A 21,227-nucleotide genomic window follows, 5' to 3' on the forward strand; every position below is an offset into this window, starting at 1 on the left:
CAATATGGAATTCAGAGTTTCAATTTCAAGAACTCCTTTCTTCTGAGGCGTCCCATTGTTCACAGGATTCCTCTCAGAGGTGTACATGAACTGGTTATTTGCAACCATTTCAATGAGTTCCTGAGCTTCTGTAGGGGTTTTTAGATGAAGAGATCCTCCTGCAGAATGGTCCAATGACATTTTTGACAACTCAGACAAACCATCATAGAAGATACATATGATGCTCCATTTTGGAAGCATGTCAGTAGGGCACCTTTTGATCAATTTCTTATATCTTTCCCAAGCTTCATAGAGGGACTCTCCTTCCTTCTGTCTGAAGGTTTGGATTTCCACTCTAAGCTTGCTCATCTTTTGAGGTGGAAAGAATTTGGCCAAAAAAGCACTGACCAGCTTATCCCAAGAGTTCAGGCTTTCCTTAGGTTGTGAATCCAACCATGTTCTAGCTCTGTCTCTTACAGCAAAAGGGAAAAGCATAAGCCTGTAGACCTCGTGATCAACTCCATTGGTCTTGACAGTGTCACAGATTTGCAAGAATTCAGCTAAAAACTGATGCGGATCTTCCATTGGAAGTCCATGAAACTTGCAATTCTGCTGCATTAGAGAAACTAATTGAGGCTTAAGCTCAAAGTTGTTTGCTCCAATTGTAGGAATTGAGATGCTTCTTCCATAGAAGTTAGAAGAGGGTGCAATAAAGTCACCAAGCATCTTCCTTGCTTCTCCACCATTGTTATTAGGTTCGGCCATGTCTCCTTCTTTTTCGAAAATTTCTGTCAGATCCTCTCCAGAGGGTTGTGTCTTAGCTTCCCTTAGCTTCCTCTTCAGAGTCCTTTCAGGTTCAGGGTCAGCTTCAACAAGAATGTTCTTATCCTTATTCCTGCTCATATGAAAAAGAAGAGAACAGAAAAAAAGAGGAATTCTCTATGTCACAGTATAGAGATTCCTTTATGTGAGTAGAAGAAGAGAAGAATAGAAAAAGGAGAAGAGAAGAACTCGAACATAGAGGAGAAGAGGTGGTTCGAATTATGAGTAAAAGAGAAGTGTTAGTAGATAAATAAATAAATAGAAAGAAATGAGAGGGGGAAGAATTCGAAAATTAAATAAAATAAAATAAAAATATTTTTGTTTTTATTTTAAACATTAATTATAATTCGAAATTTAAAAGAAGAGATAAAATAAAATTTGAAAACTGAATGAAGTAATTAAAGAAAAAGAGATTTTTGAAAATATTGTTAGTGATTTTTGAAAATTGGAGAGAGAAAAGTAGTTAGATAGTTTTGAAAAAGATAAGAATTTTAAAATCAAACAAAAAGTCAAGTGGTTAATTGAAAAAGATTTTGAAATTAAGTTTTGAAAAAGATATGATTGAAATTTATTTTGGAAAAGATTTGAAAAAGAAATTCAAAAAGATTTGATTTTGAAAATTGAAGTTGATTACTTGACTAACAAGAAACTAAAAGATATTATTCTAAAATTTAAATATTGAACCTTTCTTAATAGGCAAGTAACAAACTTTTAAATTTTTTTTGAATCAATCACATTAATTATTAGTAAAGATTTTGAAATTATGAAATGAAATTAAGAAAAAGATTTTGAAAATCATTTTTAAAATTTTCGAAAATCATAAAAAAAATGAAGAAGATTTGATTTTTGAAAAAGATAGAATTTTTAAATTGAAAATTTGATTTGACTCATAAGAAACAATTAGATTTTAAAAATTTTTGAAAAAGTCAACTCAAATATTCGAATTTTATGAGAAGAATAAGGGAAAGATATTTTTTAAATTTTTTTAATTTTTAATAAGGAGAGAGAAAAAAGGAAAGATATCATTTTTATGTTTTTCTCTTTTTCTATTAAACAACAAAAATAAACACACATAAAAATTTAAGATCAAAATAAAAATGCATGCAAGAACACCTTGAATGTCAAGATGAACACCAAGAACACTTTGAATGTCAAGATGAACATCAAGAACATGTTTTTTGAAAATTTTTAAGAAAAGAAGAACATGCAAGACACCAAACTTAAAAATTTTTATTCTCTAGACACTAATAATTCAAGAATGCATATGAAAAACAAGAAAAGACACAAAACAAGAAAATACAAAGATCAAACAAGGAAATTCATCAAGAACAGCTTGAAGGTCATGAAGAACAAGAAAGAAACTCAATGCATGTGTTCTTCAAAAATTTTAAGAAATAAAAAGGATGCAATTGACACCAAACATAAAAATTGACACTAGACTCAAACAAGAAAGATAAAATATTTTTGGTTTTTATGATTTTATTAAATTTTTTTTTTTGGATTTTTCAAAAATTATTTGGAAAAAGAAAAATAAGGATTTCAAAATTTTTAATGAGAATTCCAGGAATCATGCAATGTTAGTCTAAAGCTCCAGTCCATGAATTAGACATGGCTTACTAGCCAGCCAAGCTTTCAGTGAAAGCTCTGGTCCAAAACACTAGACATGGCCAATGGCCAGCCAAGCTTCAGCATACAAATCAGGCATACAACAGCTAATCAGATGGGAGTCCAAGGGCTCTTGTGATGATAAGTTGAAACCTCGGTCCAAAACTATTAGACATGGCTTCACAGCCAGCCAGATTTCAACAAATCATCATGAAATTCTAGAATTCATTCTTAAAATTCTGAAGAACATAGAATAATTTAAATTTTTTTTGAAAATTTTTTTGAAAATAAAAGTAATAAAAACAAAAAGCTTAAAATTAATATAAAATTACCTAATCTGAGCAACAAGATGAACCGTCAGTTGTCTAAACTTGAACAATCCCCGGCAGCGGCGCCAAAAACCTGGTGCACGAAATCGTGATTGTTCATTCCCCATCAACGGCACCAAAAACTTGGTACGCACATTCATAATCTCAATTCTTTTTCACAACTCCGCACAACTAACCAGCAAGTGCACTAGGTCGTCCAAGTAATAAACCTTTCGTGAGTAAGGGTTGATCCCACGGAGATTGTCAGCTTGAAGCAAACTATGGTCATCTTGTAAATCTCAGTCAGGCAGATTCAAATGGTTATGGGATTTTGATAATTAAAATATAAATAAAATATAAAATAAGATAAAAATACTTATGTAATTCATTGGTGAGAATTTCAGATAAGCGTATGGAGATGCTTTGCTCCTTCTGAATCTCTGTTTTCCTACTGTCTTCATTCAATCATTCATACTCCTTTCCATGGTAAGCTGTATGTTGGGCATCACCGTTGTCACCGCACGACTAATCATCTGTCGGTTCTCAATCATGTTGGAATAGGATCCATTGATCCTTTTGCGTCTGTCACTACACCCAACACTCGTGAGTTTGAAGCTCGTCACAGTCATCCCTTCCCAGATCCTACTCGGAATACCACAAACAAGGTTTAGACTTTTTGGATCTCAGGAATGGCCGCCAATAATTCTAGCTTATACCACGAAGACTCCGATCTTTCGGAATGGAGGCTAAGAGATACACGCTCGATCTAAGGTAGAACGGAAGTGGTTGTCAGGCACGCGTTCATAGGTTGAGAATAATGATGAGTGTCACGGATCATCATATTCATCATGTTGAAGTGCAAGCGAATATCTCAGAATAAGAATAAGCTTGAATTGAATAGAAAAACAATAGTACTTTGCATTAATTCATGAGGAGCAACAGAGCTCCATACCTTAATCTATGAGGTGTAGAAACTCCACTGTTGAAAATACATAAGTAAAAGTGGTCCAGGCATGGCCGAATGGCCAGCCCCCTAAACATGATCAATGATCAAAAATGATACAAAGATAGTCTCAAAAATGATCAAAAGATTATGAAATAAATCACTAAAAGTAGTTTTTATACTAAACTAGTAGCTAGGGTTACAGAAAATAAGTAATTGATGCAGAAATCCACTTCCAGGCCCACTTGGTGTGTGCTTGGGCTGAGCATTGAGCTTTCATGTGTAGAGACTCTTTTTGGAGTTAAACGCCGGGTTGTAGCCTGTTTCTGGCGTTTAACTCTGGTTTGCAACCTGTTTCTGGCGTTTAACTTCAGAATAGGGCAGGAAGTTGGCGTTTGAATGCCAGTTTGCGTCGTCAAAACTCGAGTAAAGTATGGACTATTATATATTTCTGGAAATCCCTGGATGCCTACTTTTCAACACAATTGAGAGCACACCAATTGGGCTTCTGTAGCTCCAGAAAATCCATTTCGAGTGCAGGGAGGTCAGAATCCAACAACATCTGCAGTCCTTTTTCAGCCTCTAAATCAGATTTTTGCTCAAGTCCCTCAATTTCAGCCAGAAAATACCTGAAATCACAGAAAAATACACAAACTCATAGTAAAGTCTAGAAATGTGATTTTTATTTAAAAACTAATAAAAATATACTAAAAACTAACTAAATCATACTAAAAACTACTTAAAAACAATGCCAAAAAGCGTATAAATTATCCGCTCATCATCTACTTCCTCTTCTTCATGTGGAGCTTCAACAACCACTTCTTCCTCATGAATGTCTTCCATGACCCTTGGAGGTATCTCCTCTAATGTAGTCCCCGACCATAAAGTGATGGCGTTGAGACCGCTCTTGGGGTTTGGTTAGGGATGGGATGGAAGGTTAGAAGAGCTTGGGGGTTGGTTGGTGTTGTTGTTGGAGGGGGGCATGGTCATCTTTGAAAGCATGTTGGTTAGATTGGCCAATTGAGCGCCCAAGGCATCAAATTGTGCCTTATTGCTCTTGTCCCGTTTCTCCATAGCGGCTCTAAGCTCATCAACTTGATTGGTGGAAGATGAAGAGGTTTGGTTGGATTGTTGTCTATGGTGTGGTGCTTGGTATTTGGTGTAGTTGTTTTGGTTGGCTTGGTGGTTGGCGTTGTTATGGTGGTATTGAGATGAAGATTGGTTGTTGTTGTAATGAGAAGAAGAGTTGTTCCATCTCTGGTTTTGATTGCTCCCTTGTGCATTATCCTTCCACCCTTGATGTTGATTACCACCATGATGGTAGTTATTTTGGCCTTGAGAAGGATAAGGTGGACGGTTGTTATAATTCACATTGGCCACTACAAGGGCATGTTCCTCTTGAATTTGATGGCATTGATCAGTGTAATGTGTGGTGCTAGAGCACAAACCACAAATTCTAGGAGAGCCTTCAAGTTGAGCAACTTGGGGTGGGGCTTGGATGGCTTGGATAGAGTAGTATTCCTTTTGATCCTTTTGTATTTGCGTGAGGATAGTGGCCATGTCTCCAAGCGCCTTGGTCAAGCTTGCTTCGGAAAGGGACGGTTCTACCACACCCTTGAGAGGATTACTTCTCACCCTTACATGTTGTGTAGCCTCGGCAACATCATTTATCAACTTCCAAGCTTCTCCCTCCGTCTTATTTTTTGAAAGGGAACCACCACTAGAAGCGGTGAGCAATCTTCTATCTTCCACACAAAGACCTCCGGTGAAGTAACTAATGAGCAAGTGAGTGTTCAATCCATGGTGTGGACAAGATTCCAATAACCTCTTGAACCGAGTCCAATACTCATACAAACTCTCTTGGTCTCTTTGCATTATACCCGAGATCTCCTTCCGGACATAATCGGTCTTCTCCGGTGGGAAGAACTTATCTAGAAACTCTCTTCTCATGAAATCCCAATTGGTCACAATCTCATCCGGTAGCGAATAAAACCATGTCTTTGCTTTCCCTTCAAGAGAGAAAGGAAAGGCAAAAACCATAATAGCCAACTCATCGGCTCCATGCCTTCGAGCCGTAGAACAAGCAACTTGAAAATCTCTTAGATGTCAGATGGGGTCTTGACACGGCAACCCATGATATTTAGGAAGTAGATGTATCAAGCTACTCTTCAACTCAAAGTTTGGATCAAGGTTAGGATACCTTGCTTGCAAAAGTTGAAATATGATATCCGGAGCTCCTTGCTCATGCAAAGTGATCCGTCGTGGCTCTGCCATGTATGGTTCACCTGTGGGATGCAAAGATGTATTAATAGTGCCAATAGAAGAATAGGAAGTAGCGGACTCCAAGTCACTCTCGGTACCGTCTAGTGATTCGGTATGTTCCTCAAGAGAGGCCGAAGTACTAGCCGTATAGTCCAACCGTCGTCTAGCTTGCCGAGTGTGTAACAAAGTTCTTTCAATCTTAGGGTCAAACTCGGCTAAACTAGAATTCGGTTAAGACCGAGTCATAAAACTTGGGAGTCATAGCACACATACAAAAAAAATCTAAACTATAGCTAAGTATTGAAAGAAGGTAAACTATCTACAATACTCACATATTCACATAACCAATATCAAGGCATATGTTGCAACTACTCCCCGGCAACGGCGCCAAAAATTTGATGCTTCGAGGGTTATGTCGGTATAGAATTTCTTAATAAAATCCCGTTGTAAGTATAGCAAAGTATTCAAACCGAAGTATTCAAACCTCGAGTCAAATTTAGAAGGAATTTGGTTGTCACAAGTTCAACCCAATAAAAGTAACCGAAGTATTCAAACCTCGGGTCGTCTCACAAGGAATGGGCAAACATGTGCATCAACATTGGTTAGAATTCCGGGGTTGCAAGTCATGAGCAAGAAATTAAACTAGGAATCTTAATAAACAAGTAATCTTAAAGTGCAAGAAACTAATCCAAATAACTAAAGCAAGATGCGAGCAATTTTAAACTAATAAGATAACATTCAATATAATTCTATTCTAAAACTAAACAATTAACTATAACAAAGACAAAGCAATTAGGAATTTTGGGTTTTCAAATATGAATAATAAAAGTAACTCTTGGCTAGACATGGGAATTGGGGTCACTATCCTTGTCTAATAACCATATCTTGACAATTATGAGGAACCAAACTCATTAAGTCTACTTCTATACTTGAAGTATGTTAAATGGTTTAGTCACCATCAACCCATAAGGTCCAACCTAACTACTTATTGACTTAGTAGTAGGCTAGTGTCAATGGCTATCAAATTAACCACTAAGGGTTCCCAAATCATCAAATCCTTTAGACCCAATGACTCAAGTTTACCCAATTCCCTTAGCCTAGGCCAAGAGTAAAGAGAACTACTCCATAATCAAAGGAAACAATTCATCAAACACATGCTAAGCATTAACAAAAGACATATTCAAATTGTAATTAAATTGAAACTAACAAGTGCCCACTAACAATTATCAACATACAATCATTCAAATAACACAATTAATCATGAAATTCATCAATGTAACATTAGCAAGGTAAGATTCACAAGATTCATAAAATGGGTATGAAATGACAATTGACAAGAATCATAAAACTAACACAAGATCTAAACAAAATTATACTAGGAAATTCAAATTAAGCAATTAAAACTAGTAATTAGCAAGATCCAATTCAGAATTCAACAAGAAAATATCAAATTGAAGCTAGATCTAGAGAGGAACAAGGGTTTCTCTCTCTAAAAGAACAAGAACCCAAAAACTAGCAAAAAATTGTGTCTACGTGTAAAAATGATTGATCCCCCCTTTCCCCTAGCATCCTTGGGACTTTTCCATCCAGAACCAGCTTGAATTTGGGCCTCTTAAGCCTTAGAAATCGCCAGGCATGATTTCCTTTAATGAGGTCACGTGTAGCTTGTCACGCGTACGCGCCATGCGTGCGTGCGTGCTGATTGCTTTTGTAATCTACGCGTGCGCGCCTGTGTGGTTTTTCCTAATCTGTGCGGATGCGTCCATCCTTGCGCGCCGCTCCCAGCCATCCACATCCACGCGTGCGCGCGAGGTGCGCGTGCGCACCCATGTTGAATTTTCCAAAATCCAAATCTTCATGTTCCTTCCTCTTGTGCATGCTTTCTTTCTCTCTTCTAGGCCATTCTTGCCCTATTAATTATGAAATCACTCAACAAACACGTCACAGCATCGAATGATAATAGAAGAGAATCAAAATATGACAATTTTAAGGCAAAAGAAGCATATTTTTCATCATGAAGCAATATTAGGAAGAGAACACAAAACCATGCAATTCTTATGAATAAGTGTGAGAAATATTGACAAAACCCCCAAATTCTACACAATATAAACCACAAAATTAGGGTTTATCAAATCTGCAATCCTTTCTCTATCTCTGACTCAGATATTTCCAAAGTTCTTCAATTTCAGCCAAAATTTACCTGAAATCATCGTAAAACGCAACAACTCAAAGTAGAATCCAAAAATGTGAATTTTGCACTAAAACCTATGAAAATATAATAAAACTTAAGCAAAATATAATAAAAACTATATAAAAATGATGCCAAAAAGTATATAAAATATCCACTCATCACAGCTGCTACAGAGTTGGATATTCTGGCGGTTCCCTCGTTGAGGCCCTCTGGGTTTGAGGATTTTTAATTTCCGTTGGCATCTAGGTATTCTTTATTTGTTTGAAGTTTGTAAAATGTTATATGTCGCGTGATACATTCAGTTTATAATCAATTACTATCATTCAGGTGGGCTACGTACTTACCTCCTAACAACAGAAAGGAGCAAAGAGTTATAAACTATCGCCTTGCGTTAGATCGATTGACCGCTCAAGATGTAAGTATCATGTATATTGGTTTTATCAGTTGCGCTTCATCTTTGCTACCTATATGTACATTTTGTTATGACATTGGAGGATGTTGAATTTTCATATTGTATGGGAGCCTTACTCCGTCCTCGATGTACTTGCTGTCGTTCATCTTGAGATTCTTACGGAGGAGCATTGTTGGTTATGGCGAGCGGTGACTAGCTTGATATACTTTCCCATCATTGAGTGGCATCAGGTTGATAGGGTGGTCCCACAGCTTGGTGGTGTGTAGTATGTTCCCAAGAGGGCATTGAACATAGACTGGCTACACGCTAAGGATGGGAGGAGCGTCTATAGGTAGTTCCCCCATTACTATCAGGCATGGCACTTTCACTGGGGGAACAGGGTTGACTCCATCCTTGCTATCGACAGAGTGCCTGATCCAGGCCACTGAGTTCTTAGATTGGTGGCACCGCGAGGCGCACAGGATTCTTTCCCCGGGACCCGTATTTGCGGATACCCAGCACGTGGAGATACCGGCCGAGGCATTTTAGAGAAGGTCGTCACAAGCACTATAACATCCTACCACATAAAATATATACGTATAATAGTCGAAATAATGTAGTATGCTAGGAGCCATGAAGAATAGGTAATGAAAAATCGCAAAATTAAAAGCACAACGCTAAAGAATAAGGATTACTTGCATACGAAGAAAGCTAAGGTTCATAACATATATACAAATAACAAGAGTAGAGGGTCAAGAGTACAAAATAACAAGCTCCTGACTCAGCCTATGAAGGTAAGGTTGGCCGGAGAATATTTATATACATATATACTTAACCCAAAACCCAAAATACATATATAATAAATCCTGGTTCTCCGTACACCTCTAAGAGGTACAAAAGTAAAACAAATTATGAGGAAAGTTCTATACATATAATCATATATAAGTTATACCCCAAAAGATCCAGTTCGCTGCAGAGCTCCAAACGCCTAGCGAGGTGCCTCTCGACCTGCATATGAAAACACAGAATATTCGTATGGAATGAGAACTGGGGGTTCTCAGCATGGAAAAGGTGTCACGTACATAAGATATAAGGCCCTGGTAATGCCAGAGGCAAATCCTAGAACACCAACACTCAGATTATAAAACTTAAAGAGCTAAAACAGAAACCATAAATGGGTGGTTCTCTAAGGTTCTAAATTAACCAATTCCGAACTAAAACCCTCAATCTCTCCGTCTTTCCTCTGTTCCTCCAACTCCGATGAAATTGCACAGATAGATAAGCAGACAATGGCAAACACAGGTAGTATTCAAGTAATACAGATAGCAAGTATAACAATTAGCATATCATAATCAATTAGACATTCCCAATTAGTGTACAAGCAAGCAATTCAAACAATACGCACATGATGTATGCCTGTCCTATGGCTGATGAGTGTCATCTGTCGGTTATAAAGCCAACTAGACAAGTCCAGCTACTAAATCCTAGACTGTCTGCTGTCGCGCATCCTCAAGAGTCTATGCATAGCTTTTTCTCATATAATATTTTCTCATTGGAGGGTATCCTTCCTGGAAATTTATACGTGCCCAGTCACCCTTACGACATAGGGTCAACAGAGTATCGAGTCTCAATACGGAACACGTGGTGGCAAGCCACGGTATTTTACCCAGGAAAACTCGTATCTCAGATAATTGAGTGCCTAAGTCAATAAGCATTCATAATCATTTATAATCATTGTATAATCATTCTTTACAACCATGGCATCACATATACTTCTGTTTTCTGCATTTTTCATATTTAAATCATCATTTTTCAACCTTACTCCACCCTCAAGTTACCACTTCTTCCTAGCTTCTTCTTACTACAAGACATACTATTAAGCTCTAGGGCTAAGAAAATGAAAATAGAGGATTAGAGTTTTGAAATTAATCTTTAAAACACAAAATCCATGTTTGCTGAAACAGGGGCCACACGTATGCGTGGGAGTGCAATTTGCTCTTTACGCGTACGCATTACCACGTTCGCATATGAAACCCTAGGCTCGCATACGCAAGGGTCTCTTTTTTCCCATGATGCGTACACATTACCTCATCTGCGTACACATGCATGCCAAACAGAAATGCCCATTCGTGTATGGAGGGGTCCGCGTACGCATACATTACAGATTAGTCAAAAATGGCTAAGTCTGCAAAATTTTAATTTTACATATCGAACTTCCGACACGCATAACTTTCTTGTTTAAAAACATTTTTCGTCCATTCTTTGAATGACCTAAACTTCACGAACTCAATTTTCATATGAAAAGAGTTTGAAACAATTTGGAGGTCCGAAAGTCGAGGTATGGCTCGCCGAAGTTGGACCAAAAATCCATTTTACACAAAAACCTTAAACCTCAATTTTCATTAAAATCCAAACTTAAATCCAACCTCCTATACATATATTCAGCACAGCAACATATCATAGCATATCAACACAGCACTAAAATACCCACATCATACCACAATCAATCATACTTCAATATTGTACAATTTCACACCTAAATTTCTCACTTTAATAAACAAGATTATCAATAATCTATCTTACTTTTATAATTCAATATCATCAACTAGTAAATCATTGTTCAATCACCATTTAGCATCCTATTTCCACCATAACAATGATCTCAAACACATGCTCAATTCATACCATCAATCATTATCACAAGTACTAAACATACAATATACTTCATCATTCCGACCTATCCTGTGGTCCTCTAGCCTAAGTTTTCACAAGACATTATATATTAAATATGAAAAACCTAAAACATACTGATGAGCGGATATTTTATATGTTTTTTGGCATCATTTTCATATAGTTTAGTAGTTTTTATAGGTTTTAGTATTAAATTCACATTTTTGGATTCTACTATGAGTTTTTGTGTTTTTGAACAATTTCAGGTATTTTCTAGCTGAAATTGAGGAGCTGGACCAGAAGTCTGATTCAAAGACTGAGAAAGCACTGTAGATGCTGTCTGGATCTGACCTACCTTTATTTGGAAGGACTTCTGGAGCTAGAGAATTCCAAATGGAGTGCTCTTAATGGCTCCGGAAATCTGACTTCCAGAGCTTTCCAGCAATATATAATAGTTCATACTTTGCTTCGGATCAGAAGGCTTAAAACTGGCATCCAACGCCAGCTACCTGCCCTCTTCCACGCGTCCAGCACCCAAAGAGCAGAGACCAATGTACAAACGCCTAAAGATGACCCCCTAGCTGGCATTCCACGCCCAAGAGACCTCATAGCACGTGGATCTCATCAACGCTCAGCCCAAACACTCACTAAGTGGGCCCTAGAAGTAGATTTTAGCACTAAATAGACTGTTTTACCCTTACTAGACATCTGTTTAGTATTTAAGGGATTTTACTTATGTAATTCAGACCTTTAATCATCATATTCACATACCATACACGTTTTGCTTTCGTATTTTATTTTTAGTATGAGTTTCTAAACCTCCTAGGTTGAGGGGAGGAGCCCTACTGAGTCTTATGAATTAATAAAAGTACTACTATTTTTCTTCGATCCGTGTTTGATTAATTCTAAGATGTATATTCGTAATTCATCATGGTGAATAGGATGATCTGAAAAATTAGCTTTGTTCATCACATTAAGACGAACGTGCCTGATGAACACCCGCATCTACTTGGGTTCAGAGTGCGTCTTTCACCGGACAATAACGAACCAACAGCTTGAATTTGCGTCTCTCAGACGGCTAATCCACTACTTCATTGGGGACTTCTCCAGACATCAGCTCAGCCGATTTCCAGGGAGATTAGGGTCTCTGTGGTAGAGGCTAGAACCCAAAGATGCAGCATTCTCTGATTCGGAAGATCCAACCTTGTCTGTGGCATTTTGAGTATGATCATTAAGGAGGATGGATTGTACGAGCTTCACCCTCAATCAGAATGGATCCGCACTAAACCTGGGGTTCAGATCTGGAGAAGTATTGGCAGCTGCTCAAACCAGTGTCAATCACATACAGCCTGCCATTAAAAAAATCACTCACAAGCAAAGAGAGCAGTAATACCGGAGTTAATTCAGAAAGACAAAGCAACTCCAATCCTTAACCCTATTCCTATCAGTATTTTCTACCCCTTTTGCTTTCATAGTTTCATGATCATCGAACTTCAACAACCTTCTGATCTGCCTAACTAAGACCTGCAAGATAACCATAGATTGCTTCAAACCACAATCCTTGTGGGATCGACCCTGACTCGCTCAGGTATTACCTGGTCGGCCCAGTGCACTTGCTGGTACTGCTGTACAAAGGTGTGGGGATTCGTGCGCACCACATACCTTGGCCGATTTCCTCGTAGAACCAAGGAAACCTACTTAGGCAAGAAGCAAGCCTTTAACACCAAAAATTCAGCTACCAGCACCAAATCCTAAGCTTTCAATTAAGCTTCCAATATATCCATGCTTCATATCATATATATACATATAACTAACATATTTATCACATATACATATACAAAATTCAATACCCAAAACAATTAATCAACGAATTAGCTAGGATTTTAGGATTCTCACCTTCCTCAAGAACCATTGAAGCAAGATTAAACATTTTCCTCAAACTAATCAGATCCTATAACACAAAAAAGGACCAAAATCTCAACATCTACCATATCAAATTTTCAAAAAATTGGGGAAGGAGGAACTGAAATCAAAATTAAGACTTCCTTACCAAATTAGTCACTGAGCTTTGTAGGGCTCGATGCCGCAGACGTGTGGCCGCAAACGGTGTGGCGATCGGAGCTCGGTGCGAGAAGATATGGTGATATGGATTGAATTCAAGGGTTTTGAAACCCTTCCTCACCTTCCCTTGTGTTCTTCAGCGTGGAAAAACTTTGAAATATGAAGAATGAGCTGAGCTCATTTTGTTTTATGAATTGGTTGGGCCCACGGCCAGGTTTGGGCCCGATTCGATCGGTTTGACCGGATCTTGGGCCAAATTCTTTGAAATTAGTATCAAAATTCCTATTTTAATTAGATCTATCTTATTAAACTATAAAATTCACATTCCTAATTTTTTATTAAAAATTAATTTATTGATTAATTATTCGCTAATTTTATGGGGTTTACATCCTACCCACCTAATTTAGAATTTTGCCCTCAAAATTCAGATTTAGTTACCTGAAAAGAGGTGTGGATAGTCCTTCCGCATATCCAATTCGAGCTCCCAAGTATGTTCTTTGATACTAGCCCGACTCCAAACTACTTTCACCAATGATACTTCCTTTCCGTGCAATCGTTTGATACTGGTGTCGTCAATCCTAATCGGGGTTACTGGAAGTGTGAGATATTCTCTTACTTGAACCGATTCTGGTTCCAGAACAAGACTTGCATCAGGAGTATACTTTTGAAGCTACAACACGTGAAACATGTCATGCAGGTTCAAAAGATACGATGATAAGGAAATCCTATAGGCTACTGGCCCAATCCCGTTCAGAATTTCAAATGGTCCGATATAAAGGGTATTCAGTTTCTTTGTTTTGATTGCTCTACCCACTCTGTTAGTTGGTGTAACCTTAAGAAGCACATGCTCTCCTTCTTCAAATTCTAAACGCTTCCGCCTTTGATCAGCATAGCTCTTCTGACGGCTCTGAGCGACAAGCATTCCACTTCGGATCTTCTTTATCTGCTCAGTGGTTTCAGCTATTATTTCAGGCCCTAATAAGCTTTTCTCTCCAACCTCATACTAGCATAGCAGAGATTGAAACTTCCTCCCATACAGAGCCTCATACGGAGCCATTCCAATGCTCGCATGGTTGCAAACTCCACTAGCGGCATATATCGATCCCAGCTCGTCGGCTGGTCCAGAACACAAGCCCTCATCATATCCTCTAGGGTTTAAATTGTTCTCTCTAACTGACCATCTGTCTGAGGGTGATACGCAGTGCTTACGCTTAACTGAGTCTCAAACGCTCGTTGGAAAGCTCCCCAGAACCTTAGGGTGAAACGAGAATCTTTGTCAGATATAATAGTGGAAGGCACGCCAAGTAACCTTACAATCTCCTTAATGTACAAACGTGCTAGCTCCTCCAATGTACAACTCATCCGAATGGGGAAAAGTGTGCTGACTTTGTCAGTCGATCAACAATCACCCAAATAGCGTCATACCTAGCTCGAGTTCTAGGTAATACTCTCTGATGGTCTCTGATGCCCAATTTTAACTTTCTGACAAGTTAGGCCCTTAGATACATGCAAGGCCATGCTGTTCTTCATTCCTAGCCACCAGAACATAGCTTTCAGATCTTGGTACATCTTAGTACTTCCCAGATGGATAGAAAACTCGCTTTTGTGTGCTTCCTCTAAGATATCCTGCCGTAAGTTTCCAAGATCCGACACACAGATCCTACCCTTGATTCTCCAGATCCCGTCATCGTCCCAAGATACTCTCTACCGCTTCCCTTGCTCAATTCTTAGCAACACTTTCTGCAATTCCTTTTCGTCTTGCTAAGCTTTTTCGATCTTAGACTTGAAATCACTTGAAATTTGTAGTTGACTCAAACATAGAGTACCGGAATCCTCTCTAACCCCCAATTTTAGACCTTTGAATGCCTTTACCAATTCCTCCTCCCGTATCATCATCCAAGCAGCACATAGGGACTTTTGGCTTAAAGAATCCGCCATAACATTTGCCTTTACAAGGTGGTAATTCAACTTGAAGTCATAGTCCTTCAGAAGCTGCATCCACCTCCTCTGCCGCATATTCAGTTCTTTCTGCTCAAAGAGGTACTTCAAGCTTTTGTGATCTGAGAAAACTTAAAATTTGATGCCATAGAGGTAATGCCTCCAAACCTTTAGAGCAAACACCATGGCAGCAAGCTCTAAGTCATGAGTTGGATAATTCATCTTGTGTGGCCTCAACTGCCGGGAGGCGTATGCCACGATATTACGATGTTGCATTAGCACACACCCCAGACCCTTCAAAGATGCATCACAATACACCTCAAACAGTCCACTCGGCTCAGGCAACACCAATACAGGTGCAGTGGTCAATTTCTATTTCAATGCTTGAAAACTCTCCTCGCACTCAAAAGTCCAGACAAACGGCGCATCCTTCCTAGTTAGCTTGTTCAAAGGCAAACCATGTCGTGAGAACCCTTTGATGAATCATCGATAATAACCTGCCAAACCAAGAAAACTCCTAATCTCCGTCACAGAAGTTGATCGCTGATTTGAGGATTTATACCGGTTCAAAATTTAACAAATAATTTCATTGTGAGCATAGCCCAAACTGACAATCGATCCTCACATCAGAGTTTAATTTTTGGTTGTCACAAGTCCAACCCAATAAAAGTAACAAAGAATATTAGTCCCGGGTCATCTTCTCAAGGAATTGCAGTGAGGTATGCGCATTATTGGTTATGGTATCCAAGGGGGTGGGTTGGTTGATAAAAGAGCAAGAAAGTAAATGGCAAGAAAATAAAGCAAACAAACAAATAATAAAAAGAGGCATTCATGGCAAGGGTTGAGAATATAGGCTTTCTATCCTAGTCACTAATCATAAGACAATAATTAATAAGACTTTATCCTATTTAGTCAACACCAACAGGAGAAGGTATAATATCATCTCCAACACTCGAAGAAAGTCAAATAAGACTAGTTAATCTCAATCCAAAAGTCCTAATCAACTTATTAATTGAATTAGCAAAAGATTAGCATCAATAGAAACAATATTAACAAACAACTCTAGATCACCAACATAAGTTGGGTATTCATGACTCAAGGTCACCTAATTTCTCTTTCCAAGCCAAGAATGCTCAAAAACTACTCTAACATCTAACCAAGCATTTTGTCAAATACTTGGAAGGCATAAAAGGAAAGCATCATAAATTGCAAGAAATAATAAAATCTACTACTACTACCCAATACAAGAAATTCACAATAAAAGCTGAATTAAACAATAAAGGAACATAAAACATGAATTGCATTAAAAGGAAATCCAAATCCAACAACAGTGTTCATCAAGTAAAAAGAGGCACAAAAGAGAAATTAACAATGTAAACTAAGAGATCTAAGATGTAGGAAGAAGAAATTACAAGGAAAACTAAAGGAAAACAAGAATTAAAACCTAGATCTAAGAGATATTAACCAAATCCTAACCTAATTGTAGAGAGAAGAGAGAGCTTCTCTCTCTAGAAAACTAACGATGACATGATCCTAAGCTACACTAATTTCTCCCCCTTGTTTCCTCTTGAATTCTACATCAAATAGCTTCAGAAATGAGTTGGACTTGGGCCTGGAAAGCTCAAAAATCGCCCTCAGCGAATTCACTTTAAGTGAGTCACGTGCCGCTCGTCACGCGTGGCCATGGACGACGCGTGCGCATCGCTGGCGAATTTCCTCCTCCCGCGTACACGTGGATGACGCGTGCGCATGGTCTTCCATTCTCCAAATGCTCATTTCTTCATGAATTCTCTACTTTGCATGCTTTTCTCTTCTCTTCCTCCATCCAATACTTGCCTTATGAATCTGAAATCACTCAACAAACATATCAAGGCATTGAATGGAATTAACGTGAATTAAATTTAGCTATTTTAAGGCCTAAAAAGTATGTTTTCACTCTTAAGTGCAAATTTAGGGAGAATTACAAAACCATGCTATTTCATTGAATAAATGTGAGATAAGTTGATAAAATCCCCCTAAATTAAGCACAAGATAAACCACAAAAGTGGGGTTTATCAAACCTTCCCACACTTAATCCAAGCATGTCCTCATGCTAAACTCAAGAAAGAAACAAAGGGTATCGACATTTATTCAATGCAAACTATCTATATGCAATCTACCTACATGCACCTATCTAAATGAATGCAACCACTTAGTCAGAATAAATCAATTTCTAAGAATACATATATAAGCATAAGGGCTAAAGGCAATCATGATCAAATCAACTCCATAATTGAATTGAGTTATTGAAAGGAATTTACAAACATGCAAGAAAAGAAATAATAATAGGAGGAAACATAGAATTGAGCAATCAAACCCTCACCGGATGTGTATCCACTCTAATCGCTCAAGTGTATAGGGTTGATTCACTTAATTCTCCTCTAATCATGCTTTCTAAGATTTGTTTTGCATCTAACAATCAACAATTCTCTATTCTTTTTCGAAAACCACCTTTAAAATTGTCAAATCTTTTTAATTAGTTAGCTGTCTTAAATTTTCTTTTATTTTTCTTTCTTCTTTTCAAAATTAACCATTAAATAAAATAAAAACAAAAAATAATTTAATTTCCTTTTCTTTTAATTTCAAAAATTTGAATTCCATCTCTCTCCCTCTGCCTCCATTCTTCTTGTCTTCTCAAGACATCTTACTGGAAGTGCTCTAGACTCTGATATAGAGACATACACCTTCCCATTTCCTTGTTTCTTGACTGAGTGTAAAGGAACAGGAAGAGTTCACCATGAACCCGATTAGGGATGAACAGTTCAGAAGAACTTTGGAGTCTTATACAGCTCCCACTCTTGACTTCTATGGAAGCAGCATTAGCATACCTCCTATTGGAGTAGCTAACTTTAAGCTCAACCTATAGTTAACCATTCTAGTGCAGCAAAACTGCCAGTTTCATAGACTTCCACAAGAAGAGCCCATGGAATTCCTTGTAGAATTCCTGCAATTAGCTGACATAGTACACTCTGAGGGGGTAGAGTAGGATGTCTACAGACTGATGCTCTTTCCATTTGCTGTGAAAGGCCAAGCAAAGAGGTGGTTGGATAATCAAGCCAAATCAAGCTTGAAAACATGGAGTCAGCTGGTGGATAAGTTGTTGAATTAATACTTTCCACCAAAGAAGCTAACCCAGTTAAGACTGGACATTCAAGGCTTCAAACAAGAAGATAATGAATCCCTTTATGATGCTTGGGGAGGTACAGAATGATGCTACGAAAATGTCCTACTGACATGTTTACAGAATGGGTAAAGTTAGACATCTTCTATTATGGATTCACAGCTTTGGCTAAGATGTCTTTAGACCATTCTGCTGGTAGTTCAATCCACATGAGAAAGACAATTGAGGAAGGTCACGAGCTCATTGAGACAGTTGCCAGCAATCAGCATCTGTACTCATCTAATGAGACTCCAATGAAAGGAGAGGTTACGATAGTAACCACTGAGTCAGACCCTCCTGAGCAAAGTGAGTCATTAACCCAGCTACTGCACTCCCTTGCACAATAAATGTTGAAATTTCAAGAGATGCTGCAAGAAGTACGAGCCTTTAATAGAACTATGGAGGCACAGTTGAGTCAAATTAGACAGTACTCATCCAAACAGATAAGAGAAGAGTGTCTGGCCCTCATTAGTACCAAGGAGGCTGAGCCTAAAATGGTACCGAATGTTGAGGAACTAAATGAAGAAGAGACTCAAGAAGAGGCTAGAAGCACATTGTTGCACGACCCTCTTATGGGAAGAAAGCCTGAAGTACCACACCCTTAGATGCCCCAAAAGGAGACCAAGGATGAGCACTGCTCACAATCCTTGGAAGGCTATGAGAAGCTGCAATTCAATATTCCTTTTACTGAGTTTTTGGTGCAATGGTCTCTATCTACTGGAAGAAACCTCTCTGATGAGGTTACAGAAGGATTACATGGTTATCAAGGTCTTTCAACCTCCACTACCCCTTGACAAAGGAGGTACTTCCATGCAGAGTACAATACTGGAGCCTCCTCCCTTAGTGAAAACTCATACAATTTCTCCAGACATCAAACTTAAGTTTGGTGTTGGGTAGTCACCACCCACCAAAGAGGAAGGTCCTAAGAGAAAGATGCATAGGGGATGGAGAAACAATACAACCCTTACCCTAATAAGCAAGGAGAATCAAGCTCATCACACTAAAAGAAAGCTTGTTAGGAGGAATTCAAATCTGTGGGCGCTAATATCCTCCTCTTCTCCCATGGAGTTATTTCTGTTAACCAACTAGAAGGAAGTCAGTAATCAAATGTCAAGCTAATGACATTAAAGAAGCACTTGTTGGGAGGTAACCCAACTATGAGTAGAGTATTTCTGTTCTTATTTCTTTTGCTTATTTTCTTTTGAGTTTATTTTAGTTTATTTTTAGAGTTTTATCTTGCTTTTTAATATTTGTGATCATGTGCAGTAGTTAGAACAGAAACAGAAACAATCAGAGCTGGAAATAGAACACCCTGGAGCAGAGACCTTGTTGGTATTGAACGCCAGACAAGGGGGCCAGAGTGGGTGTTCAATGATGCACCACTATTTTGGTGGTGAATTCTTTGCTGAATTTAGGGGATTTTATTACCATTTTCTCACATTTATTCACTAAAATAGCATGGTTTTATGTATTTCTCCTAAATTGTGCTTAAGTGTAAAAACATGCTTTTTAGGCCCTTAAAGTGCTAATTTTGATTCACCTTTGATTCCACTAGATGCCTTGATGTGTTTGCTAGTGATTTCAGGATTGAAAATGATAGGAATGGATCAAAGGAGTGAAGAGAAAAGCATGAAAAGTGGAGAAATCAAGGAAAAGCTAGGATTTGGGATGCACCCATCGACGCGCACGCGCAACAGACGCGCACGCGTGAAATTGAAGTTGCAAGGCAACGCGTGCGCGTACATGACGCATACGCATGGATAGCAAAATGGCCAAGCAATGCGTACGCGTGACCCACGCATACGCGTCGATGCTCGCACGTGACTTCTTTAGTGAAATCATGCCTAGCGATTTCAGAGGGCTTCCAGGCCCAATTCTGAGTGGAATTTTGGCGGGAAAGGATTAAAAGAACCAAGGCTTGAAGGGAATGAATATCTTTGACATCTTGAAACATATGGAGAGAACATATACACTTTGTTTAGTTTAGAGGTAATTTCTAGAGAGAGAAGCTCTCTCTTCTCTCTAGAATTAGGATTAGGATTAGGTTTAATTCTTTTCTAGATCTAGGTTTAATTTCTTACTTTCATCTTGTTTCCATTTCAATTTCTTGTTGTTACACCTTTGCTCTCTTAGTTTTCTTACCAATTTTCCTTTGTTGTGCCTTTTATGTTGATGCACTATTGTTGGATTTGAATTTCATCTTAACGCAATTCATGTTTCATCTTCCATTGTTGTTCAATTGAGTTGTTGTTAATTTCCTTGCAATTAGTAGTTGTAGATTTACTTTTCTTGCAATTTTATCTTGCTTTGCTTTTATGCCTTCCAAGTGTTCGATAAAATGTTTGGTTGGAATATAGAGTAGATTTTCTCCTCTTGGCTTTAGTTGAGTAATTGGAGACTCTTGAGTTATCAAACTCTTTTGTTGATTGATAATTGAAAGTTGCTAGTTGATTTGAATTCCACTAACTCTAGTCTTTCTTTAGGAGTTGACTAGGACTTGAGGATTCATGTTGATTTCTCCACTTGACTTACCTTCATAGTTAGAGGTTCACTAAGTGGGAGCAATGGACAATTGATGTCACAATTGAGGAAAATAATGAGGATAGGACTTCTAGTTCTCATTTCTTGCCAAGAGCTTTCTTAGCTATTAGTTTACTTCTTTAGCAATTTATCTTTCATGTCTCTTATCCAAAACCCCAAAGATATACAATCCATAACCAATAACAAGAACACTTTCCTGCAATTCCTTTGAGAGATGACCCGAGGTTTGAATACTTCGGTTATTATTTTTAGGGATTTCTTACTTGTGACAACCAAATTTTTGTATGAAAGGATTATTCGTTGGTTTAGAAACTATA

At 38.1% G+C, this 21,227-nt stretch overlaps 1 non-coding gene across 1 annotated transcript; it reads left to right on the forward strand.

The window, feature by feature from the left end:
- The first annotated feature begins 234 nt into the window (after positions 1–234).
- Positions 235–342, forward strand: LOC112787208 (small nucleolar RNA R71). Its single transcript, XR_003194633.1, has one exon. It is a non-coding gene; the product is annotated as a small nucleolar RNA R71 (small nucleolar RNA).
- Positions 343–21,227: the final 20,885 nt, after the last annotated feature.

The sequence above is a fragment of the Arachis hypogaea genome, chromosome 20 (genome assembly GCF_003086295.3).
Source record: "Arachis hypogaea cultivar Tifrunner chromosome 20, arahy.Tifrunner.gnm2.J5K5, whole genome shotgun sequence".
Lineage (NCBI taxonomy): Eukaryota > Viridiplantae > Streptophyta > Magnoliopsida > Fabales > Fabaceae > Arachis > Arachis hypogaea.